The sequence below is a fragment of the Amborella trichopoda genome, chromosome 13, assembly GCF_054954075.1.
Source record: "Amborella trichopoda isolate Santa Cruz 75 chromosome 13, AtrichopodaSantaCruz75HAP2 v2.0, whole genome shotgun sequence".
Classification (NCBI taxonomy): Eukaryota; Viridiplantae; Streptophyta; class Magnoliopsida; order Amborellales; family Amborellaceae; genus Amborella; species Amborella trichopoda.
The window spans coordinates 44,410,014-44,425,103 of record NC_142348.1 but is presented as its reverse complement, the minus strand read 5'-3'; positions in this window follow the sequence as shown (position 1 = coordinate 44,425,103).

Below are 15,090 nucleotides of genomic sequence, written 5' to 3'. Positions count from 1 at the left end.
GGTTAAAAAATCGAAAATCGTCCGGTTCTAGAGAGAACCAGACGATTCCGCACTGTGACTCGCCGATTCACTATGCGAAATCGGCGAGTCCGTGAAGAACACGGGTTGCACAGTGTTCTTCACGGGATTCTTTGAAATTTGTCATTTTTTGATCATTTTTCTTGTTTTTTTTGGCAAGTGATCTGATTTGCAGGCTATAAACAGCTTTATTCAGCTTTTTCAATGATTAAATGGTGGAAAAATTTGTTGTTTTTGGATCATAAAAAATTCGGTGTTTAGGGTTTCCGCCTTTTCTGAAATTTCATGCCAAATAGGGCATGAATCTTTCAAAATTTGTAGGCATTTTGATCTTAAAGCTGTGAATCAAAACCTTTTGTTACTAATTTGTGATAATCGTTGAGAAAAACAGAGTTTTTTGGAGATTGAAGGCTTCAGTTCACAAAATAAGGTAAGAACGTTGGGTTTTTTTTTTTTTCCGCCATTTGATTTATTTCACGGCATATTTTGAACATAATGAGTTCAATAATTAGGGTTTTTAATCTTTATTGTGTCTAGTATGATTTAAAATTTTCAATTTTACGTAATCTGGTCAATTACAGCAAGAAATTTGATATGAACACTGAGATGTCTGCGGAACCAAATTCCGCTGTTTTTTTTTTTTTTTCCGCCTTTTGATTTTGTTTTCATGATATATTAGAAATAATGTGTTAAAAATTTAGGGTTTTGATTCCTTATATTGTTGTTTATCAGAAAATATACTCAATTGGATGTAATTTATTCACTTAGAGGTGAATTTTTGAGTTAAAATCGCTTATGTAAAACGACTCTGTGAAGAACATAATTTTTTTTTTTTTTTTTTTTTTTTTTTTTTTGTAACCCATGATAGAATTTTTTGTAATCCATGATCGAATTTTTTGTAATCCATGATCGAAATGTTTGTTTTTTTTTCTTGTAATCCATGATCGAATTTTATTTTTTATTTTTTATTTTTGTAACCCATGATAGAATTTTTTGTAATACATGATCGAATGTTTTGTAATCCATGATCGAAATGTTTGTTTTTTTTGTAATCCATGATCGAATTTTTTGTTTTTTGTTTTTTATGTAACCCATAATAGAGTTTCTTGTAATCCATGATTGAATTTTTTGTTATCCATGACGTAATTGTTTTTTTCTTTTTTTGTAATCCACAATCGAATTTTTTTTTTTTTTTGTTTTTTTTTTTGTAATCCATGATAGAATTTTCTGTAATCCATGATCGACTTTTTTATAATCCATGATCGAAATGTTTGTTTTTTTTACTTGTAATCCATGATCGAATTTTTTGTTTTTTTTTTTTTTTTGTAACCCATGATTGAATTTTTTGTAATCCATGATCGAATTGTTTTTTTCTGTTCTTGTAATCCACGATCGAATTTTTTGTTTTTTTATGTTTTTTTTTTTTTTTTGTAATCCATGATCGAATTTTATGTAATCCATGATCGAATTTTTTGTAATCCATGATCGAGTTTTTTGTAATCCATGATCGAATTTTTATTTTATTTTATTTTTTTGTAACCCATGATTGAATTTTTTGTAATCCATGATCGAATTTTTTTTTTCTGTTCTTGTAATCCACGATCGAATTTTTTGTTTTTTTATGTTTTTTTTTTTTTTTGTAATCCATGATCGAATTTTATGTAATCCATGATCGAATTTTATGTAATCCATGATCGAATTTTTTGTAATCCATGATCGAATTTTTTGTAATCCATGATCGAATTTTTTGTTTTTTTTTTTGTTTTGTAACCCATGATTGAATTTTTTGTAATCCATGATCGAATTGTTTTTTTCTGTTCTTGTAATCCACGATCGAATTTTTTGCTTTTTTATGTTTTTTTTTTTTTGTAATCCATGATCGAATTTTATGTAATCCATGATCGAATTTTTTGTAATCCATGATCGAATTTTTTGTAATCCATGATCGAATTTTATGTAATCCATGATCGAATTTTTTGTAATCCATGATCGAATTTTATGTAATCCATGATCGAATTTTTTGTAATCCATGATCGAATTTTTTGTAATCCATGATCGAATTTTTAGAAAATTTGTGATTTTTTTTTTTTAATCCATGATCGAACTTTTTGAAAATTTGTTAATTGTTTTTTTTAATCCATGATAGAATTTTTTAAAAATTTGCTGTACTTTTTTTTTTTTATTTCTTTTTATCCATGATCGAATTTTTTGAAAAATGATGATTTTTTTAAAAGATGTGAAAATCGTGATAAAGTTTTGATTATCATGATGTATTAAACCCAATTTTTAATTTTTATTGTTTGAGTTTGCTATAATTTTTTTTTTTTTTTTCCATGATCGAATTTTTTGAAAAAATGATGATTTTCCGAAAAGATGTGAAAATCGTGACAAGGTTTTAATTATCATGAGGTATTAAACCATACTTTAAATTTTTATTGTTAAAGTTTTTGTTGAAAAAATTGTATGTTGATGGATTATTTATGCAAAAAAATGCATGTTATTATATGTTTAATACAAAACTGTATTTTTTTTATCTGTTGTTCATGGATTTTTTAGTTGGAATGACTGATGTTAGCCAGCTCTTTGAAGAATTGTTTTTATTATTAATTTTTTAATGCAAAAAATGTATGTTCTTGATAATTGAGTTGTAGCCATGTTTGGAGCTTGCATTTTGTATTATTCTAAATGTTTGTAATTGATATGTACGAAAATATTATTGTCAAAAAAGGTATTTTGCAATAACAAATAACAACGAATATGACTACATGAACTACCGCAACATATTATCACTACATATGGTGATTATTTTTCTTTTTGAACTGTCAGGTTAATTTAAACTTTTTACATCTTAAAACAGTTGAATCATGTCAAGATCTACAAAAGACCCTGCATGGCAACATGGGGTCAGACTTGATCCCAACAAGAAAGACAAAATTATTTGTAATTACTGTCAAAGAGTGATAAGTAGTGGGGTACATAGGTTCAAGCAACACTTGACAGGGGTTAAGGGAGAAGTTTCTGCATGCACTAGTGTCCCTAGTAATGTAAAAAAACAGATGGTGGCAATTCTTAATGCTAGCAAAGGTAAAAAAATTGCCAAACATAGGATGAATGAGGAGATAGCTAGCTTATATACACCATCAAGCAGGAATGATACAGAAGAGCAATATAATTATGACCTAGAAGAGCAATATAATAATGAGCTGGATATGGCCACAAGATTGAGTTTACATGAACAATATCAGAGGGAATGTGGGTTTAGAATGCCTGGTGGGCCTAGTTCAGATATGCATGGCGGGTCCAACTCGAGCATGTATGGGGGGCCCAGTTCAAATATGTATGGAGGGGTTGGTGGCAATATGTATCAAGGAGAATCAGTTGTTGAAGAAATTGTTTCTAAGTTACCTAAGAGTGTCAGTATTGCAGGTCATGGTCGTAAAGACCCATTTCTCTCAAAGCCTAAGTCACAACAGATGACCCTAAAAGGCATGGTTAAAGGTACAAGAAACATGTTAGGGAGATATGTTGGTAAATGGTTCTACGATAAAGGGATTCCCTTTGATGCAGCCAATAGCCCATATTTTCCACCTATGATTAGTGCAATCCAGAGAGTCGGGCCCGGGGTAAAACCCCCGACGGTATATGAGCTCAGTGGGTCAATATTAGATGAAGAGGTAGAGGAAGTTAAAAAGTGGATTGAAGAATATAAACAGAATTGGCCAAGGACAGGAATTACTCTCATGAGTGATGGTTAGTTGAATAAAGTTAGCAAAAATGAGTTTTTAAACTTCTTGGCCTATTCCCCAAAAGGTACAGCTTTTTTTGCTAGCAAAGACGTATCAGGGACGAAGAAGGATGCAAACTTCTACGTACGACTATATGATCAAATAGTGGAGGAGGTGGGAGATAAGCATGTAGTCCAGTTTATTACGGACAATGCGCGTGCATGTGTTTCTACGGGCAGCAAGTTGATGGATAAGAGGAAGCGTCTAGTATGGACCCCGTGTGCTGCACACAACATCGATCTTATGTTAGAGGAAATCGGTGAGATCAAAATTGTGAAGGAGACTCTAGATGAAGCAAGGTTGGTGTCGAGATTTATATACAACCACTCTAAAATATTATTTCTGTTTAGAGAACACTCTAAGAAAAAAGAAATAATCAGGCCTGCCATAACCCGCTTTGCGACCGATTACTTAGCTGTGGACTCCATTCGACAATCTGAAAGTGCATTAAAGAGATTGTTTACTTGTGAAGAGTGGTTAAATGACCGCCTCTCGAAGTCCAATACCGGTATAAAAGTGGATAACATAATCTCAAATAGGCTGTTCTGGTCTCGATGTTCCAGTGTTGTAGAGGCCACTGCCCCTTTGGTCACGGTGTTAATAATTGTGGATGCTGAATTATGAAGGTATTGAGAGGGCGAAATCAGCTATTGGGGAGAAGTGTAATTTTGCTAGCAAAGTGATCGAGATTATAGAAAAGAGGTGGAACACCAAATTTGGACGTCCAATTCATTATGCTGGTAAATATATATTTATATCATTACAATGTTTCAGTTTAAATCATTTTTTTATGAAATTGTAAATGACATTTTTCTACCTATATATTTTTTAGGTTACTACTTCAACCCAAATTTTTCTATTTGACACCTGAACAACCCCACGAGATTGTGGAAGGGGTCAGATACATTATTGCAAGGTTGGAGAGAAGCCATCGAAACCAAGTAGCAGCAATACAAGAGGTATTATTTAATGTTTGGGTAAGAACTTCATTGAGTTGTTATATTTGTGAGGAATATAAACGTAATATATTTGTTTTAGCTTGCTATGTATAGGGATGCTATAGGATCCTTCGGAACTAGACTTGCCAGAAATTCTCGAACTATGATGGATCCAGGTTATCCCCTCGCTAATATTTTGTTTATTCATATATTTAATCTTATGAATTGTTCTTGCCCTTATAATGCTTTTTACATTTTAATCCAGCTGAATGGTGGGAGATATATGGTACTGATGCACCTCACCTAAAGAGGATAGCAATCAAGGTGCTCTCCCAGACATGTTCTGTTACTGGCTGTGAGCGCAACTGGAGTACGTTCCAATGATTGCACACTACTAGGAGGAATCGACTCGCTTCTGAGAAGCTTCATAAACTAGTCTACGTTCATTGTAATTTAAACCTCAGAGAGCGACAAATAAGAAGGAAGCTTGAAGACTATGGGCCGATAGACTTAGACACAATATTTGTCACAGACACAGCAGACCAATGGGTAGTAGAAGAGGAGGAGCCAGTGTTGCACAAGATAGCGTTCTTTGAGGCTATCGGGGATGAAGATATTGAAGAAAGTGATGAGCAGCATGAAAGAGGAAGCAGCCAGCCAATGTATCCGCAATATGTCGGTGATATTGCACCTAATGAGGGAGAGTGGGAAGGGGGTCTAAGAAAAAATGAGAGAGATGATGATTCTGATGCCACCCTATCCCAGCCATATTATTCACATATCGAGTCCAAACAGCAACAGTGTAGGGATGATCACAGCAGTGTAGGTGAGCATGAAGGATGGACAAGCTTCGGGGATTTTGGATTGGGAACACAACAAAACACTAACACTCAGGGATTTGGGAATAGTCAGACGCCCGCTAATATCGATGATTCGTTTTTAGATCGAATCAATGAATTGTCAAACGAATTCAATCAACGGCACCAGCGTGACCAAGAAGAACAACAACGTCGTCTATCATTTTATTTTTTGATCGTATGTTACTAATTTTATGCTTTATTGTAGTCTATGTATGTTGATATACTTATTCCATGATAATTCTATGTTTATCATTTTGTGTGATGTAAATTAAATGTTGAATGGCGGTTCATGCAGAGAAAGAACATATCAATATTCGCATATTCACTCAAAAACATGAAAATTCTTAATGGAGTACCCTTATTTCTTATTGAATTCCTAAAAAACAATATTTATAATGAATTTTAATAATTTTTTCGGATTTTTTTGAAGCTTTATTCTGACCGATTCACCCGATTCCCGATCCGGATAGCCAATTCGCCGATCCGGATCGGTTTTTTGAAAGCCCGATCCGGGTCACCGATCCGGTTTTTAAACCATTGGTCCAATCCAATAGATGCAAAATAGTTGGGATAAAACTTGGATAATGAGAGAGAGAATAAAAATAAAGGTATATTTCCATGTTTGAGTGGGTACCTCGCAAGCCATTTGGCCAAATCAAATATTGAACACTAATAGCTAAATAGTCTAATAAAAGTGTTTCAAATTTCAAAAGAAGATTGAAAACCTTGTTGTCAAATCTATAAAATTATTCTAATTTTTGTAACCTTTGAAGTTTTTTTTCAAATTTATCACAAAATATTCATGACAACTTTTTTCTAAAAATTTTAAAAGAAAATTTGAGCAAAAACAATAAAAGGACATATCAAACATATGGGAACTGTATGGTGGCAGCGAGCTTCCCAAGGGTATAACCATGATATTTCCCAACTTTTAACCTTACAAATAATCAATTTTTATCTAGATCCAGCTAGTTTCTAATAATCCACCCATCTATGGGTTCGGTATTGATCTTCCACCCATATGCCATGAGTTCCCTATGAGCCCCTTAGCCTTCATTTACAAGTAGACTTGAATTAGAAGATTTTTTTTGAGAGATAGAAAACGTAAAACTCTGACCCAGATATAGAGAACTTCCTACATTAAAACTGCCCTATCCAAATTTCCACAATCTGAATTACCTCTAAAAATTAAAAAAATACCAAAAATTATAAAAAATCCTTAAAAATTCCAAAATTACCTAGCCTACCCCTAGCAACCACAAAAATCCCAAAACACAAAAGATGAATAAAAGCAAGGAAAGAAGTTAAAAAACTCAAAAAAAGGAACTCACCAAATCCACTATATCACATATTGATTACATGCTTTATTTATTTCAGTATTGGGTATTTGTACCCCATTAAATACCTTATGAGATATATAATCCATATTTTAATATAGTAGAACAAAAACTTAGTGGGAGTATAGTCCAATTGGACTAAGATAGATAAATGTTATTTGTTAATACTCATAATGGGGTTAACGTGCTAAGCCAGTTAAGTTGAAAAATCCCTAGTTACCTGAGCATAGAGCACAACTGATAAGGGCTAACAGGGTTATCCTTTTATGAGGATGAAGTTGCCCAATGTGACCTTTGTATGTGATAGTGGACCTGTAGGGACGAGGGCCGAAGCCTCATATTTGAAGCGTCACATGATATGTACATATGATAGCTACATTAAGAAAGAGAGTCACAGTCGATGGTGATACTTGTACATGGACGAGAGACAAACACATTGCATCATAGAATTGTGATTGCACCAAGTCTATGTAACATTGAACTTGTCTTTAAGGGAGAACCCATAATCCATAGATTGAGATTGTATCTCTTCGCTTACTGGCTAATTTTAGTAGTTTAATCATAAATCCTTGCAATGATCTGTTGGTTATGGGAACTGCTTGGTTAGTTTAAGAAAGTGAGTGTTGATTATAGTCCACAGTAAAAGATGGGGTATTACAACAATTTTATAATTATTGACCTAGTTGGATCCAAATTGCATCAAAATTATTTAGAATTTGTCATTTGTCTATTAAATGATTTTTATATTGATATTTTGAAGTTTTAAAAGTCTTTGAATATTTTATTTTCTCGAAATGGATTTATAAATAGATAAACATTGAATTTTTAGTATTTCAAATATTAAGAGAGAAAACTAAATTAAATAATTTTTAAAAAATCATTTTTATATATTTTATAAATTATAACTATATACGGGGGCCTATCATGGCACATATGAAAAGTGTGTGGGGCCCACATAGGGGACCATGGGTAGCATCCCCTAATTTGGGGGCTTTCTTTCTATATTTTGAAGATGCCATGTAAGGCACTCACTCTAATTGAATAGATTTGATTTCGATTAAAAGCATGCATAAGATAATTATGGAATAAATCGAAAAATATGATATATTTTCCATATTTATTTATTTTGATTGAATTAAGTTAATGAAGTTGAAGGATAAAGTTGTAGCACATTCATTTGAATAATGATAGTTGATCTAAGGATTTACGACTCAGTTATCTCACCTCACATGTCTCATATGATCAATAGTCTGAATCTAATATTCATAAATATGGTTAACCTTAAGAAACCATAACATTAAAGAAAGTCTATAAATAGAGGTCCAATATCTACAATTTCCCTACACCTCACATCTCTCTCTCTTATCTCTAAGTACCATGCCACCCTCTCACATCTCTCTCTTGATCTCTCTAACCCATCTCTCTCCCTTAGAAAATATTATAGTTGATAAAAAGGGGGGCAGGCCCCACACATAAGGCATTGAGGCCTTAAGCTTGTGCTTATTCTATCTTGCTCTCAAATTTGATTAAGAGTTGTAATCTATGGTTTCCCATGCTTTAAATATATGAGATAAGTTTGTGCTTGTTATATCTTGCTCTCATATTTGATTAAGGGTTGTAATCTATGGTTTCCCATGCTTTAAATATATGAGATAAACCTTTGATCATGTACGCCATTGGAGGAGGAGACCTAGAGTAGGGTGTGCAAAGTCCAATTGAGGCAATCTTCTGACATCTTGTTCTATAGTTTGCAATCTTTTATTTTCTTATTTTCATAAGCATTATGTTGTTTTTGTTTATTGAGTAAAATAAGTTTTATTAGTGACAATAAGTAATAACCTCTTTTGTAATTGTTTTTAGTTTATTTAATTGTGATTGAACCTTTGTAAGCAGCGATTGAAAAGTCGTCGAGTCAAACAGGAGTCGTCCGGTTTGACTCGGTTAAGCAAAAATACACCCGTGCTACAGTAACACGCCAACTTCCCATCCTCATCATTATAAAAACGTACCCATGTTCGAGCCACGTGTCATCACTTCCCATGGAAAACATTGGTCATGTCTCTCTCACGCGATGAATTTTCTTGCTATTCTAATGCATTCTCTACCCTTTTAGAGGTAGAATTACTTATCAATGAGAATGATGTGGGACTAATTTCAGTTTCCCTTTGTGAACGCCTATCGACATAAAAATTGTAGCGTATATCTTATACTTTACAAAATACTAGGATATATGATATGTATTTATTTTTTTCTTTTTAATTTTTTATGAATATTGACATTGTTAGTTTGTATTATTAGGTGAAAATATTTTCTTGAATAATTTTATAATGCCATAATATTCACATTTATAAGGAAATATATTTTAATTTTTATCGTACGATATGGAAGTGTTTTTTAATATTTTTTGAATAATAGTTGTTATAATATTATAAATAATAATTATACATTGATACTCAAGTCTTATATTTTATTTATTAATTTTTTTGTGCTATAAAGAATTATAATGTATTATTTTTGTTATAACAGTAAAATAATTTGTTTGTATTATTAATTTTTTGTAGTCCATGTATGATTATATATTTCATCCATGATAATTCAATGTTTATTCTTTTGTGTGATATAAATTTAAGGGTTAACAGTAATTCGTACAGAGAAATAACATCTCAATATTCGCATATTGATGCAAAAAATTGAAAAATTTTAATGGAGTACCCCCATTTCTCATTAGATTCCTAAAAAACAACATTTATAATGAATTTTAATAATTTTTTTGGATTTTTTTTAAGGATTAATCTGACCGATTCGGCCGATTCCCAATCCGAATCGCCGATTCACCGATCCGGATGGATTTTTTAGGTGCCGATCCGTTTTTAAACCACTGTTAGTAAGTGTTATAGTCCGTATAAAAGAAAAAAATTAAAAACTGCATATACTATGCTAGTTCACCTTTTCCAACTTTCATGGACCCCCACTCCATCGGGTCATTCGGGATTCATGTCGAGGCACACGATTTATTCTCGCTTAAAAAGAGTAAAGCATGGCAAGATTTACTGCAATAAATTATGTCGAGTACTCGTTTGGAGCTATCAGCCGTACAAAGTGGGTGGACTTCCCCCTATACCATATACACTAGGTATCCTAAGATGGTCGGATAAACCGATATGGGAGACTCACAAATCCCTCCTTGGAAGTGCATTCTATGCTTAGTAAATTGACAGGTTGTTAATCTCTTGTTGGGTGAATTATTTGGTTCTTCTTTCGGTTCCACATAAAAAATACACTATTGCACACACTCAACACTTGAGGGTGAACATAGGCAAGTGAGTTTCTAGTGAAAGTAGGCCTACATCAAGGGGTTAACGCTGAATCCGTATTTTTTGCTTTGGTTATGAATCAAATAACTAAGCATCTACATGACTAAGTATTGTGGTGCTTGTTGTTTGTAGATAACATAGCTTTGATTGGATGAGACTAGAGACGACGTTAACACAAAGTTAGAACTATTGACGAGTGCTATAAAATCTAAAAGTTACAAATACATGGAATGCAATTTAATAACAATAGGAGTGGAAATGAGGAATTAAGATTAACGACCAATAAATAATTAAAATAGATTGTTTGCAATAGGAAATGTATGCAATGAGACCAATTACCGTTGATACAACGAGGTCACAATCATCACTGACCATTAAATTTGAAATCAGGTGGTTTAAAACGTGTCATTGTTTAAGCACAATGTCCAAAATAAAATTTTTCAAATGTTGTGACATATTTTTATATGTTGGATTTCATATCCAATGGCCAACGTGCTTGTGAGCTCCTTATACCAAACATAAATGGCCTCACAACATGCAGTCCCTTTTGCAATATCTTAGGTCGATAATCCATGAAAATAAAGAGATCGGGGAAAATGTTGCACATAGAAATAGAGTAGGTGGATGACGTGGGGATGGTCTTCTAAAGTTTTATGCGATTGTCGCATACTAATAAATTGAATGAAAAGTTATAGAGGACTATTGTAGGGCCAACTAAGCTTTATGAGACGACATGCTGGAGGCCAATAAATAATATATAATATAATAAGCATAACTGAGATGAGGATGTTGAGATGGATGAGTGGCAAGATAATAAATGATTGAATTCAAAATGAATACATTAGAGGGAATTTAAAGGTAGCTCTAATATGCAATAAGAGGAGGGAAAGTAGATTCAGGTAGTTTGGCTACATGTATCGTCGATCTAGAACAATACCGACCATAAGAGGTGATTTGGTTCAAGTGGAAAGCTCTAAAAAGACAAGGAGCAAGACAAAAGAACATAGATGAAAATAATGAGAAGATATATGATGACTTATGGTCGGACTAATGGTATGAGCCTTAATAGAGCAGACTAGCAGAATATGGTTTGTATAGCCAACCCTAAATAGTTTGAAGAAGGCTTGGATGATAATGATTTATGTTTTTTTATCGTTTATCACTCTAGAAATAGATAAGTATCGAGACAAAAAGTGGTAGAATTCGAAATGAATCTGTTTGGGAAAATTTAGGTGTGGCACCAATATGCGATAATATGTGAGAGAGTAGACGTAGGTGGGTTGATCATGTGCGGTGCCGACCAAGTACAACACTTGTTAGGAGGTGTGAATTAGTTCAAGTGAAATAACTGAAAAGGACAAGGGATACGCTAAAAAATATGTTATTGAAAATAGTTTGAAACAGTGGTTTAAAAAAAGGATCGATGACTCGGATTAGGCACTTCAAAAACCCACCCGAATCGGTGAATCGGCGACCCGAATTGAAAATCGATCGAATTGGTCGGATAAGCCTTAAAAAAATTTATTAAAATTCATTATAAATGTTGTTTTTAATGAATTCAATAAGAAATAGGGGTACTACATTACCATGTCATTTTTTGTTTTTATCAATTTGCGAATGTTGAGATGTTCCTTCCATGTTTGAACTTACGTTAACCATTAAATTTGCATTACATAAAAGAAAAATTATAGAATCATCATTAATAAAATATATCATCATACATAGAATGGATTAAATCGATGAAAAAATGGCTACTAAAATCTCGAATTACTGTATTATCTTTTATTTTATTTTTTCATTTTATTTTTTGATGATATTATTTTATTCCTTTAATTTTTTTTAGAAGATAAATTGTTTTTTGACAAGAAATGCTTGTTGTATTATCTTTTATTTCAAATTTTTCCTTTTATTTTTTTGGAAGATAAAACTAAAACACTTTTTTTTTTTTTCTTTTTTTTATGATATTATTTTATTCCTCTTTATTTTTTTTATGACATTATTTAATTCATTTATATTTTTTTCTTTTATTTTTTGATGATATTATTTTTTACCTTATATTTCTTTGAGAAGATAAAAATAAAATATTTTTTTCTTTTTTTTTATGACATTATTTTCTTTCACTTTTTTTTTGTATGATATTATTTTCTTCCTTGATATTATTTGTTATGATATTATTTAAGACAAAAATAAAACACATTTTTTTTTCTTTTTTTTAATAACATTATTTTCTTCCTCTTTATTTTTTTCATGACATTATTTTCTTCATTTATATTTTTTTTCTTTTTATTTTTTTGATGATATTATTTTTTGCCTTATATTTCTTTGAGAAGATAAAAATAAAATGTTTTTTTTCCTTTTTTTATGACATTATTTTATTTCACTTTTTTTTTTTATGACATTATTTTCTTCCTTAATATTATTTTTTATGATATTATTTGAGACAAAAATAAAACACATTTTTTTTGTGATACCATGGAGGTTAAAACTTGAGACCTCCCGTATAAAAATCCAACATGACAACCAACTCCTTGCTGCACCATATTTAGCATATTATGCTATAATAAATCAATATATTGATTTAACATCGCAACGTTGGGCATTAAGAATTGTCCCCCATCGAAGAGAGGTGGGACAAACTTTGGATATATAAATAATTGAACCATTAGCTCTTCTAAAATGATATGTTGGGATGGGAACCTCATGCACACACGAGATGTATTTACACGTGCAGAGCATAATAACATCAGCCACAACAAAGATTTGTGACTTGTGATGTAGCATAGTAACATCAGCTACAATAGATATTTGTGACTTGTGATGTCATACTAGCGAGAACAGATATTTGTGACATCCCGTTGGTTTATGATGTCATGAGAAGGGTGGTTCAATGCTTAGAACCGGTGATTTTACCCTAGAACCTGAGCGATTCTTGATTTTACACAAAAATCGGCATGGGGTCACCGATTTTGATTAATTAGAAAAAAGGGGCCTCCACTTTAACTTATCTTAAACATATATTTTTAATTTAGGTTAAGATGAGTATAAATATTAAAAAAATAAAATTTTTAGAACTCGAGTAGAAGGGTGGTTCAATGCTTAGAACCGGTGATTCTACCCTAGAAGCGGGCGATTCTCGATTTTACACAAAAATCGGCACGGGATCACCGATTTTGATTAAGTGGAAAAAAGGGGCCTCCACTTAAACCTATCTTAAAAATATATTTTTAATTAGGTTAAGATGAGTATAAATATTAAAAAAATAAAATTTGTAATATTAAAAATTTGTTTTCTTTTTTAAAATGAGTAATGATCATATAGGACCCTCTCTCACCAATGTGTGAGGAACCCCAAAGGATCAGACCAGGTAGAAGGGCGGTTCAATACTTAGAACCGGTGATTCTACCTTAGAACAGGGCGATTCTCGATTTTATACAAAAATCGGCACAGGGTCACCGATTTTGATTAATTGGAAAAAAGGCCGACTCATACGGTACATATGTGGGCTTCCACTTGAACCTATCTTAAAAATACATTTTTAATCTATGTTAAGATGAGTATAAATATTAAAAAAGTAAAAATTTTAATATTTAAAATTTGTTTTCTTTTTTAAAATGAGTAATGATCCTATAGGACCCTCCTCCACCATTGTGTGTAGGACACCAAAGGATCACCATTAACGTTAGCACATATCTCTAGAAAAGTTATCACATGGGTGTGGGACTTGACTTTTCTATAAATCCATGCCAAATTTAATGGTGATCCTTTGGGGTCCTACACACATAGGTGGGTGAGGTCCTATAAGATCATTTATCTTTAAAAAATTCACACCTTTCAAATTTATTTTAGCCATAGCTTAAATGTGGATGTTGGTGAGTTAGTTTCATTCAATTTTAAAACACAATAGACATGTCAAGGTTTCTATAAGGCCTAGGCTTTACGAAAACAAAATAAACCCTCACTTCAAATCCTCATCCAGAAACCACTTTCGGCAACAGATCTCTCCACGATGGCTGTAAAATCAATTTCTAATATCGATAATAAAATTCGAAACTTAAAAAATGGTACAGATCTTGAGGACCTATAAGTATTTATTTTCAAGGCGAAATGAACGATCTAAATAATTTGTTACAATATATACTATTTTTAGAGCTTAGAATCTTATTTTTTCCCACAACCATAATATTAAAGCTAAGATGATTGATGTAAAGGTTTTGCATGGCTTGAATTGTAATTTTTGATGAGTTATGACAGGATGCTTTACTTATTTCCATAGAGCTCCGGCCTAGCAAACCATTTTTTAATATTAAATAGTATTTTTCTAATTAATATTTTGATAAATTTTGATGAAGTTTCTATAGGGCCTAAGCTTTATGAAAACAAAATAAAGCCTCACTTCAAATCATCTTATGGAAAGCACTTTTGGCAACATAAATCTCTATGATGGATCTAAATCAATTTTCAACACTCATAATAAAGTTTGAAACTCAAAAAATTTATAGATCTTGCGGATCTATGAATACTTAATTTTAGGGTAAAATAGACAATCTAGATAATTTCTTACAATATACACGATTTTTAGAGCTTAAAATCCTAATTTTTTTCATAACTAATATGTTTTTGATGTAAAAGTTTTCCCATGCTTGAATTGTAATTTTTTTTTTAATGATTTACGAGGTGAGGCTTTATTTTGATAGGGCTGCAGCCCTATCAAACCATTTTCCTTAAAAAAATGCCGTTTGGGAGAGCGAAGCTCCATTCCAAGATTTAAAATGTTTTTGATGTAATCCCATGCTTGAATTGTAATTTTTTTTTTAATGATTTACGAGGTGAGGCTTTAT